This window comes from Scylla paramamosain, chromosome 10 (assembly GCF_035594125.1).
Source record: "Scylla paramamosain isolate STU-SP2022 chromosome 10, ASM3559412v1, whole genome shotgun sequence".
NCBI classification, from domain to species: Eukaryota; Metazoa; Arthropoda; class Malacostraca; order Decapoda; family Portunidae; genus Scylla; species Scylla paramamosain.
Genome location: NC_087160.1, coordinates 18,554,432 through 18,569,057, shown reverse-complemented (window position 1 = coordinate 18,569,057; position 14,626 = coordinate 18,554,432). Strand labels below are relative to the sequence as shown.

The window sequence follows — 14,626 nt, the reverse complement described above, 5'->3', positions numbered from 1 at the left end:
GATATAAACAACACTGATCATTGATGTCCCCGGTGTGCTGCTCGCCTCTCAGCATGCTGGCAAAGGTCATGGTGTGTTTGGTGCCAAATTTTTTTGTGGCTTCTTTTTCATCTAGTAGGCATAATTTTGTTCTGATTAATCTTGTTTATTTTTCAGCTTTTCATCTTATCCATTTATTTATTTATTTTGTTTGTTTGTTCGTTCATTAATTTATATATTATCTTTACTCTTTTATGAATACATTCTCTCTCTCTCTCTCTCTCTCTCTCTCTCTCTCTCTCTCTCTCTCTCTCTCTCTCTCTCTCTCTCTGTGTGTGTGTGTGTGTGTGTGTGTGTGTGTGTGTGTAAATGTGTGTGTGTGTGTGTGTGTGTGTGTGTGTGTGTGTGTGTGTGTGTGTGTGTGTGTGTGTGTGCGAGTGTGTGCTTGAGTTTGTGCGAGCGCGCGCGTGTAGACGAAGGAGGATAAGGATGTGAAGATGCTGTTGGTGTTAGCGGTGGTGGTGGTGGTGACGGCGGCGCTCTGGGAGGCTGGGTCGAGGTCCGGTCCTTCTTCCACCCTCAGTTCCCGCCTGTGGGTCGTCACTGGGTAGACGTGTGTGGCTGTGCTCGTGCAATCGTCTTCCACGCCTGCCCGTGGACTCCAGTCAGTCACTCTCTTGACTGAAACAGTTTATGACACACCCGTGAGTGCTTCCCCGTGACTGGAAATTTGAAGGCGTTTTGCGACTGAGGCTGGAGTTTTGAACTTTTGAAAACTGCGCGCATGACGGAAATTGAAGTGCATTTGGTGATTGTCTGGAAATATGAAAATAAGATTTTTTCCCAGTCTGAAAATATGAAGTGCATGGAATATTGAGACAAAAGGAACCGAGAGCTGTGTAGTGATGGTAAGTGTCCTCGGCTCGCGATGATGTGGATGCTCCGTGAGGCTTAAATAAAAACAGCTCCTCCCGCCAGCCTTTAGGTGCCTGGTAGTAGCGCGGGGTGCCACTATCCCACTGTCCCACTTTCCCACTTGAGGAAAAAACCCATCGTTCCTTGTCAGTCTTAGTCTTCACCGGCAACTCTTGTTAGCTACTTTTGTCTTGTAGCGTCACAAACTCTATGTCTGATTGTTTGTATTTCATCATTTACAAGGAAATTATTCGTCTGGGCCTTTCCTCCTTGTCAAACTATTAATATGTGAAACAGGAGACACAGGACAAAAACGTGCTGGTGGAGGGGCGCCTCTTCCCTGTTGTGGCAGGAAGGTCTTAGTTACGGACCATCGCTAAATTATCACAGGTCACGCGAGAGAGAGAGAGAGAGAGAGAGAGAGAGAGAGAGAGAGAGAGAGAGAGAGAGAGAGAGAGAGAGAGAGAGAGGGCTTTTTGAGAACTCTTAAGTGAATGATTGTTCATGTGGTATATACTTATGATGACAATGACAATGACACTAAAGTTCGCGTAACCATTAGAGTAACTCGGATCTGGGTCAGCTTGTGAAGTGAATGAAAATGAAGAGCTATGTTTACCGTGGAGGTAAGCGACATACTGGCCATACATTTATTTATTTACCTATATTTTTAATCATCATTTAAGAGGTGCTCTAGCTTACGGTATTGAAAAGTTATATGGAAAGATCCCACTCAAGATGCCAGTCCCTATAGAGTACAGTCAAAAAAGGACCCTTCAAAATTTGAGAAGTATCTTGAAACCACCCTCTTGAAAAAAAAAATCTCTCTTTATTAATTTAAGGACAAAGGTTGAACGAAGACATTATTAAGTCGATGAATGAGGCATCCCTTCTGGAGCGACGAAGGTGACATATTCTTGTTTGGGTTACTTCCGGTTTGTTTACTTATTCGTGAAAACTGAAGGAAGGAGACGAAGAGGTGACAGGCGCCAGTGAGTGGTGTGTTGGTGAATTTACGCTCGTAGGTAGAAAGGGAGGGTGAGGAGCTGGACGGGGCTACAGCCAGCACCTCGCAGGGAATGGAAAGGGACGAGTAGATTCACAGGAGAGAGAGAGAGGGGGGGGGGGCTGGTTTTCTTGACTGCTCGATTTTTTTCCCTATATCTACTATTACTTTTAATGCTTTAACTTTTTGGTAGTGGGTGCGGGAGCCAAAATGAGCCTGGTCCAGCCATCTGATCCTCTCCGTGCCACTACATCCATCCCAGCAGTGCTTCTAATGCACCCTTGATTTGCATCTCCATTGTTTCGGTTTGGTTTCTAGTCCAGCAGAGGCGAGCGGCGGTCCGGGGCTGCCTGTGGGTCTAAAACACGTTTGCTTTTTCATGCATTTATCTTTTACGGTTTCGCTCTCTGATGTGCCTCTCTTGCAAATTACAGTAATGGATGTGCACCTCTCGGGTGGGAACCTGCACAATATTTCCCGTCTGAAGAGCGTCACTCTCTTTCCAGGCTAAGTAATGAACAATGCCGGAGGGAGCGGACGGGGGATTTGCGTCTCCTCCAAGGGTCCCTCTCTTTCGCCCTCCTATGGATCTAACAAGGAGAAAGGGGTGGCTAACACCTCCTCTTCCGAATGCAGGCCGACGCGAGGCCTCCTTCAGGATCCTACTCTCGCCAAAAGGTAAATAAAAGGATGAAAGATGGTTTTTGTATTTTGTTTTCCCTATTAGAAGATCAGCTATTGCAGGTGTAGCATGCCTGTAGGGGTGTTGGTGGCGATGCCCCAGTGCTCACGTGGACAGAGTGAAGGCATCACACACTCACCATCTTGGTTAGAACACACATGGAGTTGCTGTTGGTTTAGGTAAGGTTTGTATTAGTTTTTAGTTTTCTTTAGATTTAGCATCTCTAACACATGAAGCAGTATATGCATTGTTTCCCTTCCACTAATAGGAGCCCTCCACGGTAAATTAGCATGTGTGTTCGTGAGTTGGTGTCACAGGAGACTATCCCCAACGCATGACTAGGAGCTAAGTGGCTGTCTCCCTTTCATCAAGCGAAGTGTTCTTTTTATAGTTTATTTATTAATTTATTTACTTATTTTTTATATATTTATTAGTGTTGGTCTGAAGATGGGAGTCCTGTAATTCGGCGAAAGTTACGAAAAACAAACTCGGAATGTTGCCAGCACTGAGCCTCTGCACGTTCCTGCTCAACTTGGGATTCCGTGTGGACGAGCCCTTTTCGTAAGTACGAGTGTATGTTACTTATACATACATGTACATGTATGTAACTCTTTGCGTCACGCTGGTCGCATTGCTTGGCTTCGACGTCTTATTATTGCGATTATCTTCCTCGTCCTCTTCCTCCTCCTCTTGTTACTCCTCAGTCTACCTTAGTCTTCCTCTTTATCTATTCTCATTCTCTTACCAGCCTCTTCATTGTCTCCTCTTCCACTACATTGTCTCCTCTTCCACTATTCCTTATATTCTCTTCTGACATTACCATCTTTCTCACCCCTGCCTCCTTCACCCCACCGCCTTGCTCTCCTTAGGGAATGGGGCGTCGCCTTTATCACGGTCGTTAGCGGCAGCAAACCTCTGGTGACGAGTTACGAGTCTGCGGACAGCGATTTGGCGACTGTGTGTATGTGTGGGTGTGAGTGGAGGAGGAGGAGGAGGAGGAGGAGGAGGAGGAGGAGGAGGTTGTGGAGCAGCAGAGAAAATTCGTGATTGTGGTGATGGTGATGGTTGCGATGGTGGAGGTGGTGGTGGTTGTGGTGATGGAAGTGATGTTGACGATGGTGGCGAGAAGTCTGGCAGAGGCAGCGGTGGCATCCAGAATGCTTAGGAGCGAAAAACTCAAGTGGGATTTCACTAAAGAGACAACGCGGCAACCAGCCCCCCATCCTTCTTGTGACGACTCCATTATATAATTTCCGCCATTACGAGGACGAGGAGGAGGAAGAGGAGGAGGAGGAGGAGGAGGAGGAGGAAGGGCAACAGCAAGGAAATGGGAACCAGCGAGTAAGGACCATGAATATTTTGTTGTTGACTGTGGCGTTCAGAGAGAGAGAGAGAGAGAGAGAGAGAGAGAGAGAGAGAGAGAGAGAGAGAGAGAGAGAGAGAGAGAGCTGCCATCCTCTATAATTTTTACAGGAGTTTAGGTCGCACACTACACCTGCCGTAGATACATAAGCACGTTCTACCATTTCCAACATTCGTAGAGTCAAATTTTCTACCATCCTTTCACTTCCTGTTATTTTATGTAGATAATAAGTCAGTGGAGTATTTGGCACCATTCATACTACTACTACTACTACTACTACTACTACTACTACTACTACTACTACTACTACTACTACTACTACCACTTGTGTTATTTCTACAGCGCTCATATCACCCACGAAGAAATTTCACAAGCTTTAGTCATCCAGATACAAATACAACACTTACCACACGTTGAAGTAAATAAATGCAAACATGATCTCCATTTAGGACACTTAAGAGAAGGATGTCCATGTGGATCTCGACGTAGTGTGAAAGTGGATGGAGTGGAGTGTTTGCCTCTGCACCCTCCACCCGCTCACCCACTCAGTCACCCACTCACCCGCCTGCCTGCATTCCTACCTAGTCTCTGCTAATTGGAGAGGTTTTCTTTTTTATCCGTCCTCCTTGCTCTCTCTCTCTCTCTCTCTCTCTCTCTCTCTCTCTCTCTCTCTCTCTCTCTCTCTCTCTCTCTCTCCGTTATTATGATTAACTTCATAATTATAGTTCTGTCTGGTCTACCTGCAGTCTGCCTCCTTCAGTGTCGATTTCCCTGACATAGTAATTAATTTGCCTTCCCTCTTCCCTCATTCCACACTTCCCTGTCTCCTCTCATTCCGTCCTCTTCCTCTTCTTCCTTCTCCTTTCCCATTCTTTCTTTTCCTTCATCTTGCGCTTTCCGTCATCTATTTTGTAGTTTGATGGGTATTATTTATCTCCTTCCCTGACTGACTTCTGTCTTATATAATTTTCTTTTTTGATGTGACGTCATTCTGTTTCAATCTGAGTCATGTTTGTTCCCGATCTTTATTTTGTTTATTGATGTGTATTTGTGTTCACTTGTGCTTTTGTTTCAGTGGCAGAGTTTGCGGTATATTGTAATTGTTCCGTCCTCCTCTTCTTGCTTAGAGAGAGAGAGAGAGAGAGAGAGAGAGAGAGAGAGAGAGAGAGAGAGAGAGAGAGAGAGAGAGAGAGAGAATGTAAAGAGGCCATATCGTGCTAGCTACTTGTTTTTCCTTATCTCATTCCTGTTTATTCCTCTCATCATTGTTGCTTGGCTTTTTTTTCTGTTTTCAAGTCTCGCATCCCATCACGAGTTGTCTTCTTCCTCCTCCTCTTCCTCCTCCTCCTGCTCCTGCTCCTCTTTCTTCCGCCTTCCTCTCTCTCTCTCTCTCTCTCTGGATGATGAAAGTGGGGAGGGGAGGAGAATAAGGGGTGTGGAATGAGGGAATGAGGGGAATGTGGAGAGGGTGAAGGAATGAGAGGGGTGGGTAGGGGAGAGAAATGAGAGGTGTGGAGAGGGTGAGGAGAGGGCAGGGGCATGGAGAGGATGAGGGGTATGGGGAGGGTGAAGGAATGAAGGGTGAACATAAGAACATAAGAACATAAGAAATAAGGGAAGCTGCAAGAAGCGACCAGGCTTACACGTGGCAGTCCCTGTATGAAACACACCTACCTATTTCCATCTGCTATCCCCATCCATAAACTTGTCTAATCTTCTCTTAAAGCTCTCTAGTGTCCTAGCACTAACTATGTGATTACTGAGTCCGTTCCACTCATCTACCACTCTATTTGAGAACCAATTTTTTCCTATCTCCTTCCTTAACCTAAATTTTTCAAGCTTGAACCCGTTATTTCTTGTTCTACCCTGGTTGCTGATCCTAAGAATTTTGCTTACATCTCCCTTGTTATAACCCTTATACTACTTAAAGACTTCTATCAGGTCCCCTCTTAACCTACGTCTCTCTAAAGAATGTAAATTTAACAGCTTCAACCTCGCCTCGTAAGGAATACTCCTCATCCCCTGTATCCTTTTAGTCATTCTCCTCTGTACTGATTCTAATAGACCTATATCTTTCCTGTAATGTGGGGACCAGAACTGCACCGCGTAGTCTAGATGAGGTCTGACCAGCGCCAAGTATAACTTTAATATTACTCCCGGCCTTCTACTTTTAACACTCCTAAAAATGAATCCTAGTACCCTATTTGCCTTGTTTCTGGCTTCTATGCATTGTTTCCCTAGACGGAGTTCAGAGCTAACTATAACTCCTAAATCTTTCTCGTACCCTGTACCTACCAGAGTCTGGTTGTCTAATGTGTAGCTATTGTGTGGGTTTCCGGTGGGAAGGGAAGAGGAATGAGAGCTGGGAAGGGAAGGGAAGTGAGGGATATGGTGGTGAGGCAAAGTGTCTGATGCTGTTGTTTATATGTGTGCCTTCTAATAGTAATGTGCTGCACGTGACTGTGCCTACTTGTGTGCATCTATCGATCCTATACATGCGCGCACGCGCGCGCGCACACACACACACACACACACACACACACACACACACACACACACACACACACACACACACACACACACACACACACAAAATGTAGCGTGTCATTCCTCAGTTTTTTGGTGGTGATGGCTGAACGATTATGCTTGAGAGAGAGAGAGAGAGAGAGAGAGAGAGAGAGAGAGAGAGAGAGAGAGAGAGAGAGAGAGAGAGAGAGAGAGAGAGAGAGAGAGAGAGAGAGAGAGAGACTTTCCTCCATCCATCTTTCTGCGTATTTCCTTTTTTTCCTTTCGTTTCTCAATTTTTCCTCCTCTTCCATACACAATTCACTATATTTAACCCAGATCCTCTTATGGCTCACACCTGTCATCTACACATCTCCCACAGGCTCCCTTGCATCCCACACCTGTCATCTGGGTTCACTTCTCCATCACCCAACCCCTTCACTGGGATATGCAACAATCCACAGCACTAAAAGCAATACATGAAATCTTTATAGCGCATCTACAAGAAAAAAAAAAATGTATAAGAGAACAGATTTTGCAATTTCTAGGCAGCACAATGTTTAGGGGTGTCGGTAGAACAAGAGAAGATACAGCGGAATGGTTAGTGATTAAGGAAAGATGCGTCAGACAGTAGTGAAAGACCTAAGAACAAACAATATTGCCACAATCAACATCGTAGAAGGTTCGCAGAGAGGCAGACAGACGACGCACAATCCGATACTCTCTCTCTCTCTCTCTCTCTCTCTCTCTCTCTCTTTCTCTCTCTCATCTTTGGTACTTGAAGTTTAAAGGCGAATGAAGGAATTACGTACAAAAGGAGCGTAGTAAGAATGAAAAGAGGATGAAGAGGTGGAGGGGGAGAGAAGAGGCAGACGATGGGAGGCGAGGAGGGGCCAGCGTGAATGAAATCTTTTTCTGAAAGCCTTTTGTATTTCTGTAATGATAAGCTTAACTTTCATAACAATATATTCTTCGTCTACATTCTATACATTTATTTGAGGTTAATAAGTTTCCGATCAAAATTCGCATTCATTTTTTGAGGGAGAGGGAGTGTGCGGGCTGCCGACGATCCTGCCTCAGTGCTTCATGAATCGATCATTCGGGATTCGAGGTCTCGCTCATGAACCCGAATGTTTTATGAAACGGCGGTCAAGAAAGAGAGAGAGAGAGAGAGAGAGAGAGTTTGTTTGTTTCAGTGCTACGCTTGGATCCTCGTGTTTGTAAGTCGGACGCAGCATTCGTAGCTTGATTTAGGGGAACAGTTTCTTGGTGAGTATGGGGGCCGTGGTGCACTGAAGTATACTTGTCAGCCTCTCCTGCTTCCTGCCCTACTTGCCTTCGTTCTCCACCCGTTTACCAACAGCGTGTAGGATACTGACTGAAACCCTGTAAGTCACCCCAAACTCTGAGGAGGTAGACTTTTGTATTTTCACGTTAATATCTTTCATTTCTAGGTCGTGTGTGTGTGTGTGTGTGTGTGTGTGTGTGTGTGTGTGTGAGGGGAGATGCAGAAAAGGAAGGAGGCTTGACGGCATCAAAGTGAGAGGAATAATGTCTACTTTTAAATATTTTCCTTTGAACGCAGCCAAGACACAAGAGGCATTGCTCACAGCTACTCTCCACCCTACCTAATGTGACCTATCTTTGTCTGTCTATCTGTCTGTCTGTCTGTCTACTCGTCTCTCTCTCTCTCTCTCTCTCTCTCTCTCTCTCTCTCTCTCTCTCTCTCTCTCTCTCTCTCTCTCTCTCTCTCTCTCTCTCTGTGTGTGTGTGTGTGTGTGTGTGTGTGTGTGTATGTGTGTTCCTGAACCTCATAGTATTTTTCCAACTCTCCTTCTGTATATTTTCATCCACCGTCACCCATTATACCCTCCCCTAAATCTCACTTCTCTCTTCTCTCCTCTCCTCTCCTGTTATCCTTCATTTTCTTCCCTCCTTCATCATCCTTCCTCCTTCCTCTTTCCGTCATCCCTTCAGGTCACGCTCAATACTCATCTATTCTTCTCACCTGCATTCTTGGTCTGTAAGTTACCTCCCTTTTTTTCAGGTAACCGGCACCATTAATTAAGAGGCAGAAGTTTTATTAAGGGTTCTGGATGCCTCAGGGGAGTGTGTGTGTGTGTGTGTGTGTGTGTGTGTGTGTGTGTGTGTGTTTATTTTTTGTTACCATCATTCTTTTTTACCTTTATTTTGTTTTTCTGAGCCTATGTACAGCATAAACTTTTTTTTTTTTTATGTATGTGTGTGTGTGGCGGTAATTTATCACATGTTTCAGAATTTGGCTTACGAATAGATGGATTTGTTCACCACGTCCTTTATGGAATGTTTGAACGTACCAGGAATTGTTCTCTACATCAGGTCTTTTTCAACTAAGGTGGGATGCTCAGTGCCGATGGGATACTTGACTTAGGAATAACGGAGGAGCAGGGAAGGGGATGCAGAATTAGGCACGTATTCACCACGACTATTTTCAAAGGCCACAGAGATGATTAGCCGGGTTCTCAAGAGTGTTTCGCATGTTAATAACGTAGAAATATCGTTAATTTGTCACTAGAACTCTAAAGAAAACGTCCTTTGAAATCCGTGTAACTTCAATAAGAGGGTTTTGAATGTAGTGGAGATGTGGCGCAGAAGTGTTTCAGAATACTGTCCTTAGTGCGGCAATAACATCACTGGAGGGAAGTTTTCGTCTGATTCTCCAGTCTCAGTAATGTTTCCTCTCGCTCTCCTTGCTCCACGGCTTCTAGGTAACGCTGTTGTTTCACTTTAATCTCTACCTGCTTCTTCGACTTCAAGCTGTAAATCGTCTGTCTTCATGTTGATGTTTCTGTTGGGGGACGTGACAACTCGTTTCAGCTCGACCACTTCCTTGACAAATTCTCTGAACTTCCCGGTCAAAGTGTTGGGGTGTGGTGTTATAAGATTGCTTCCAATTAGCTCTTCTGTTGTAAGACGAGTTACTGCATTCTTCTTAACGCGTTGAGTGCTCTTGCCATGGCTGGACTGGCAGCCTGTCACCTGTTTGAAGCTCAGGGAAGCACGGCCGCTCCTCATCACGGCTGGAGGGACACACACACACACAAACACACACACACACACACACACACACACACACACACACACACACACACACACACACACACACACAATCGTTACACTTAATGCTGAGGTCGGGACGTCGTCAGAAGAGTGGCACACTAATTGACTCCTCTCCTTTTCGTCTCTCCTGTCTCCTCTCCTCTCCTCTCCTTCCCTTTCCTCTCCCCTCCTCTCCTCTCCTCTCCTCTCTTTTTCCTTCATACCTTCCCAATGTTTTATTTACTTTCCTCCACAGGCTTTTGTCTCCCTCGCGGCCCTCCTCTACTGGTCACCCTGTCACGTGGCACTGAGGAACTGTCTGAATAGTGGCACTCATGTGCCACTTCTAGACGATGTTTACTCCACTTCATTAAACAAGTCGAGGGTCAGACTGCCCACGCACACAACTGTCTTGATCTTATATTTGTGTTTATGTGTGAATAATTCAATATTTCCACTCCATCATCAGTATCAATTCATGTGTTTTCTGTCAGTCATCATTATTATTATTTCTTTTCATGTACTGTACCCTCTCCGTCTTACTTTTATTTCATTTATTTATTTTTTGTGAGTAGTTTTCTCTGCTGGTTGCTCTGCGTCAGAAGCACCGGTCCAAATTCCATATAACTCGAGAAGTGTTTTGGATTTTTACTAGTCCATCTTGAAGGTGGCGAGGGCTGGTGATAGTGCTGGTGGTGGTGTGTGTGCATGTGTGTGTGTGTCTGTGTGTGTGTGTACGATAATTTACTTGAGCATTATTTGTGTTTCGTTTTGTCTTTTAGATTCATCACTTAGTAAGATGAAACTTGTGTGTCTCATCTGCTGCCACTGTAGGTATGAGGTGATATCTCAGCATTTCTGTAAACCTTATCAGAATGTTCTGTTCTGTGCTCTCTTTCACACCAATGACAGTCTCTCTCTCTCTCTCTCTCTCTCTCTCTCTCTCTCTCTCTCTCTCTCTCTCTCTCTCTCTCTCTCTCTACACTTGTCGTCCTAGTCTTGCTCCCCTCGTCTCTCCACAACTGTTTCCTTGTTGACTCTCTCCTCTCACCTTCACATTTTGTCATATTCCTTCTCTCTCCCCCCTTCCCTTCACTCCTCTGACTTCCTCCCTACTTCTACTCCTTATCCATCTCCATTTCTTCACTATCACCTTATCCTCCCCTCTGTCCACTCCCTACCCTCCTTGCACAGGCTCCCTTCACCATCCCTCCTTTTCCTCTCATCTTTCCCTTCCTCTTCCACTCTTTACCCTTCCCCACCTCTTCACTATCCCTCCGCCCCTCGCCCTCCTCATCCTCTCCTCCAGACACTTCTTGACGTCCTCTCGAAAAACGCAGTGAATGCTTCCGTAAGAAACCAAGTGAGTGGGTTGTCAAGTAGGTAAATATTAGGCTGGCAGCGGAGACGGCAGGACAGGCGGGGCAGGGACGAAACACGGGAAGGGAAGGACAGAGATGGATGAGAGAGAGAGCGAGAGAGAGAGAGGGTAGGGATAAAGGAAACGGTGGCTAGGTCTCTACTTATGTTTGTCTTATTGGAGTTGAGCTTTCTCTCTCTTTTATAGTTCATTGTATCGCTTGAATAAACGCGTTTTCTTCTTTTGTAATGGTTTTAATTGTTAACTGAAGTTTGTATGCCTGTGTGTGTGTGTGTGTGTGTGTGTGTGTGTGTGTGTGTGTGTGTGTGTGTGTGTGTGTGTGTGTGTCAGAAGAATTTCGTCACCTGAGAATATGTAAACAAGTTAGTGTACATGTATACACGTATCAGGTGAGCTGCCAGGGAGAAGCCTTGCTCCTTGCAGCAGGGAAGCTCCGCCTTTTACCACTGATTGACTGAATTATTATTGATAACACGATGCATAAGTGTGGCGTGGTACAAAATGCTCTGCTTGTTGTGCGACCAAGACCACTCGTGATGCACCGCGGAGAGGAAAATGAGCCAAATTATGTCGTTTCCTCATTTTCTCCTCTTTCCCTTGGTCTTATTCGTCTTCCTTCTTATCGTGCGCCAGCCCAAGTGCTCACGTGTCGTCTGGTAAACATCATAACTCTCTCTCTCTCTCTCTCTCTCTCTCTCTCTCTCTCTCTCTCTCTCTCTCTCTCTCTCTCTCTCTAAGCTTCGTATGCAACATTCATCTGGAATATTTCGTCCTCAATATATTCTTAATAAATCACCTACTTTGTGTTCTTTTCTCGCTCTCTCAGGCAAGGAGCGCCTTCCCTCTGGTCGCACACGCTTAAAGTGAATTATTGAGTGCAAAGTTCCTTGCTTACCGAGAAGAGGATTGCACGGACGGACTTAATTGTGCACCTGAACCGTGACTGTGAAGCAATGCAAGGCGTGTGCACTTCGAGTTTATCCTCACTGCTGAGTTTCTGGAGGACTAAAGAAAAAAAGAAAGAGAGATAAAAAAAAAGAAAAGAAAAGTGCACTCGAGGAACATATTAAATTTCTGTATTTCTCCCAGAAGTCCTTAATAGAATGGGCGGATCCCGAGTGTATTTAAGATGCTGCCCTACTTTTTAAAATGACGTCCCTATTTCAACCAGTTTTGCTCCGAAGTCTCTTTCGTTTCTTGCTCGATACTTGCTTTTTCCCAGGCCACAATTTGCCCGCCATTCCCCGAGCCGCCCTCCGCCCTTATCTGTTCCCTGCTTACAACCCCATGCCGCTCCGAGTCACTTCAGGGGCCGCGGAAAACACTCCACATTTCTCCAATAATTGTGAGCTCTCCTCCTCCTCCTCCTCGTTCTCCTTCTCCTCGTCCTCCTCGTCCTGCTCCTCCTCCTCCTCCTCTAGTGAACCAAGGCCTCATTTCAGTATATATGTATTTATTTTACATGTCCCGCTTCCTCCTCCCCCTCTCCCACTCTCCCAGTCTCCCATCCTCCCTCTGAATACCGTGAATGAAGAATACCACAGAAAAATTTCTCTTGTCGAAAAAAAAGAAAAAAGATATTCCCAAACTCACTTCTTAATTGTGGAAAGTCATCGCAAGTGTGTGTGTGTGTGTGTGTGTGGTTGGCGGCAGTATATAGTTTCATTTCCCAGTCGCCGTATATTTTCTGGCGAGATATTATTTATTGTGTTATTTTATCAATGAGCTTCACGTACCTGGTGCAGCCCAAAGGTGTGTACACAGTTTGGCGGCGCACTGCTGTCCAAAAGCGACGCTCCTTCTGCGCACGTGTTGTTTATGACACCTCGACAGTGCCAACGAGAGAGAGAGAGAGAGAGAGAGAGAGAGAGAGAGAGAGAGAGAGAGAGAGAGAGAGAGAGAGAGAGAGAGTAAATAACTGTAAATCTTTCAGGGATCAAGGTAAATATAATCTCTCTCTCTCTCTCTCTCTCTCTCTCTCTCTCTCTCTCTCTCTCTCTCTCTCTCTCTCTCTCTCTCTCTCTCTCTAAGTAATGGTGGCAGGCCTCGTGGTTCTCGCCAGCGTTAGGTCTGAAAATCGATATATTTCTGGGAGAGTTACCGCGCAAGACTCACCTGCCTCCTTATAAATATTTTCCTGCTTTCCTTCATTCATTCACCTTCCCCGGACGCAGAGCCTCTTCTTCCTCCTTCTCTTCCTCCCCCCTCCTCCCCGTGCATCTCTTTACTTCTCCCTCTGGTCTCATATTGTCAGGCTTGCATTCTCATATTTTTTTTTTACTAGTACATGTACATATTTTTGCGTTTCTTGTTGTTTCCCGCTCTCGTCACAATTTTCCTTCCGAATTTGAGAAAAAAGGGAGGCCGCGAGTCTTGAAGCATAAAGGAATGAAGGGGATCATCTTGCGTGAAGGAGGCAAGGAATATGGAGAGGAAGGACCGTTAGCAATGGAAAGCAAGGGAAGCTACGAGTCCTTTAGTGGGTCGACAGAGAATGAGATTAGAAACACGTCCACAAAACAGAATACTTGAAGACAATGACGTAATGGATACGGAAAGGAAGGACTTTAGCTATGGAAAGGAGGGGGGTGATGAAAGGATGTGGGGCTACGAGGACTTCACTACGTCCACAAAGAACAAGATCAGAAACACGTCCACACAACAAAGTACCTGAATACAGTGCCGTGTGAAGCAAACCATACCACGAACAAGGCTGACAGGACCAAAGCGACGTAACAAAGCCTGGTCCCTCGACGTTGGAAGATGTTGCCGGTTTCTCTCACCTTCTTTGCCTTAAGGCGTCTCCCTTCTGACCTGGTGCACATCCATTGTTAGCCGAGGCTCCAACTGAGGGGCCCGTGGGAGCTTGGATAGACGTAGTGTGGGCGCTGAGGGAACTGGACGTATTCATTAGTTTTTCTTTAAAGTGAGAGAAAGATCATAACTAAAGACAGGTGGTAGGTACATCAATGAAGGGGTTATATACTATACTTTTGGATAGGTTAGGTTAGTTTAGGTTAGGTTAGATGATCTTGTTGAATATACTAGGCCATAACTAAAGACGGGTGGTAGATAGACTGGTGAAGGGACTATATACTCTTGGCTAGGTTAGGTTACGTTAGGTTAGGTTAGGTTAGATCAGGTTATCTTCTTGACTACACGAGACTATAACCAAAGACAGGTGATAGATACATTAATGAGGGGACTATAATCTACTATACTTTTGGCTAGGTTAGGTTACGTTAGGTTAGGTGAGGTTTAAGTTAGGTTAGGTTAGATTAGGTTAGGTTAGTCTAGGTTAAGTTTGATTAGGTTAGGTGAGGTGAGGTGAGGTTAATTTAGATTAGATTTAAGTTAAGTTAGGATAGGTTAATTTAGGTTAAGTTTGGTTAGGTTAGGTTAGATTAGGTGAGGTAAGGTAAGGTTAGGTTAAGTTAGGTTAGGTGAGGTAAGATTAGTTTAGGTTAGGTTAGTTAGGTTAGGTTACGTGAGGTAAGATTAATTCAGGTTAGGTTAGGTTAGGTTAAGTTTAGTTAGGTTAGGTTAGGTTAAGTTTGGTTAGGTTAGGTTAGGTTAGGTTAGGTTAGTTTAGGTTAAGTTTGGTTAGTTAGGTTAGGTTAGGTTAGGTTAGTTTAGGTTAGGTTAGGTTAGGTTAGGTTAGGTTAGTTTAGGTTAGGTTAAGTTAGGTTAGGTTAGGTTAGGTTAAGTTTGGTTAGG

General features: G+C 45.0%; 1 long non-coding RNA gene across 1 annotated transcript in view; it reads left to right on the top strand.

Annotated features, from left to right (window-relative positions):
- Positions 1-397: 397 nt before the first annotated feature.
- The window catches only part of LOC135103985 (uncharacterized), a 96,856-nt gene continuing 82,627 nt past the window's right edge, over positions 398-14,626 (top strand). Inside the window, exons 1-2 of the long non-coding RNA XR_010270263.1 lie at positions 398-887; positions 2,407-2,578. This is a non-coding gene — a long non-coding RNA (uncharacterized LOC135103985). The remainder of the gene's footprint in view (positions 888-2,406; positions 2,579-14,626) is intronic.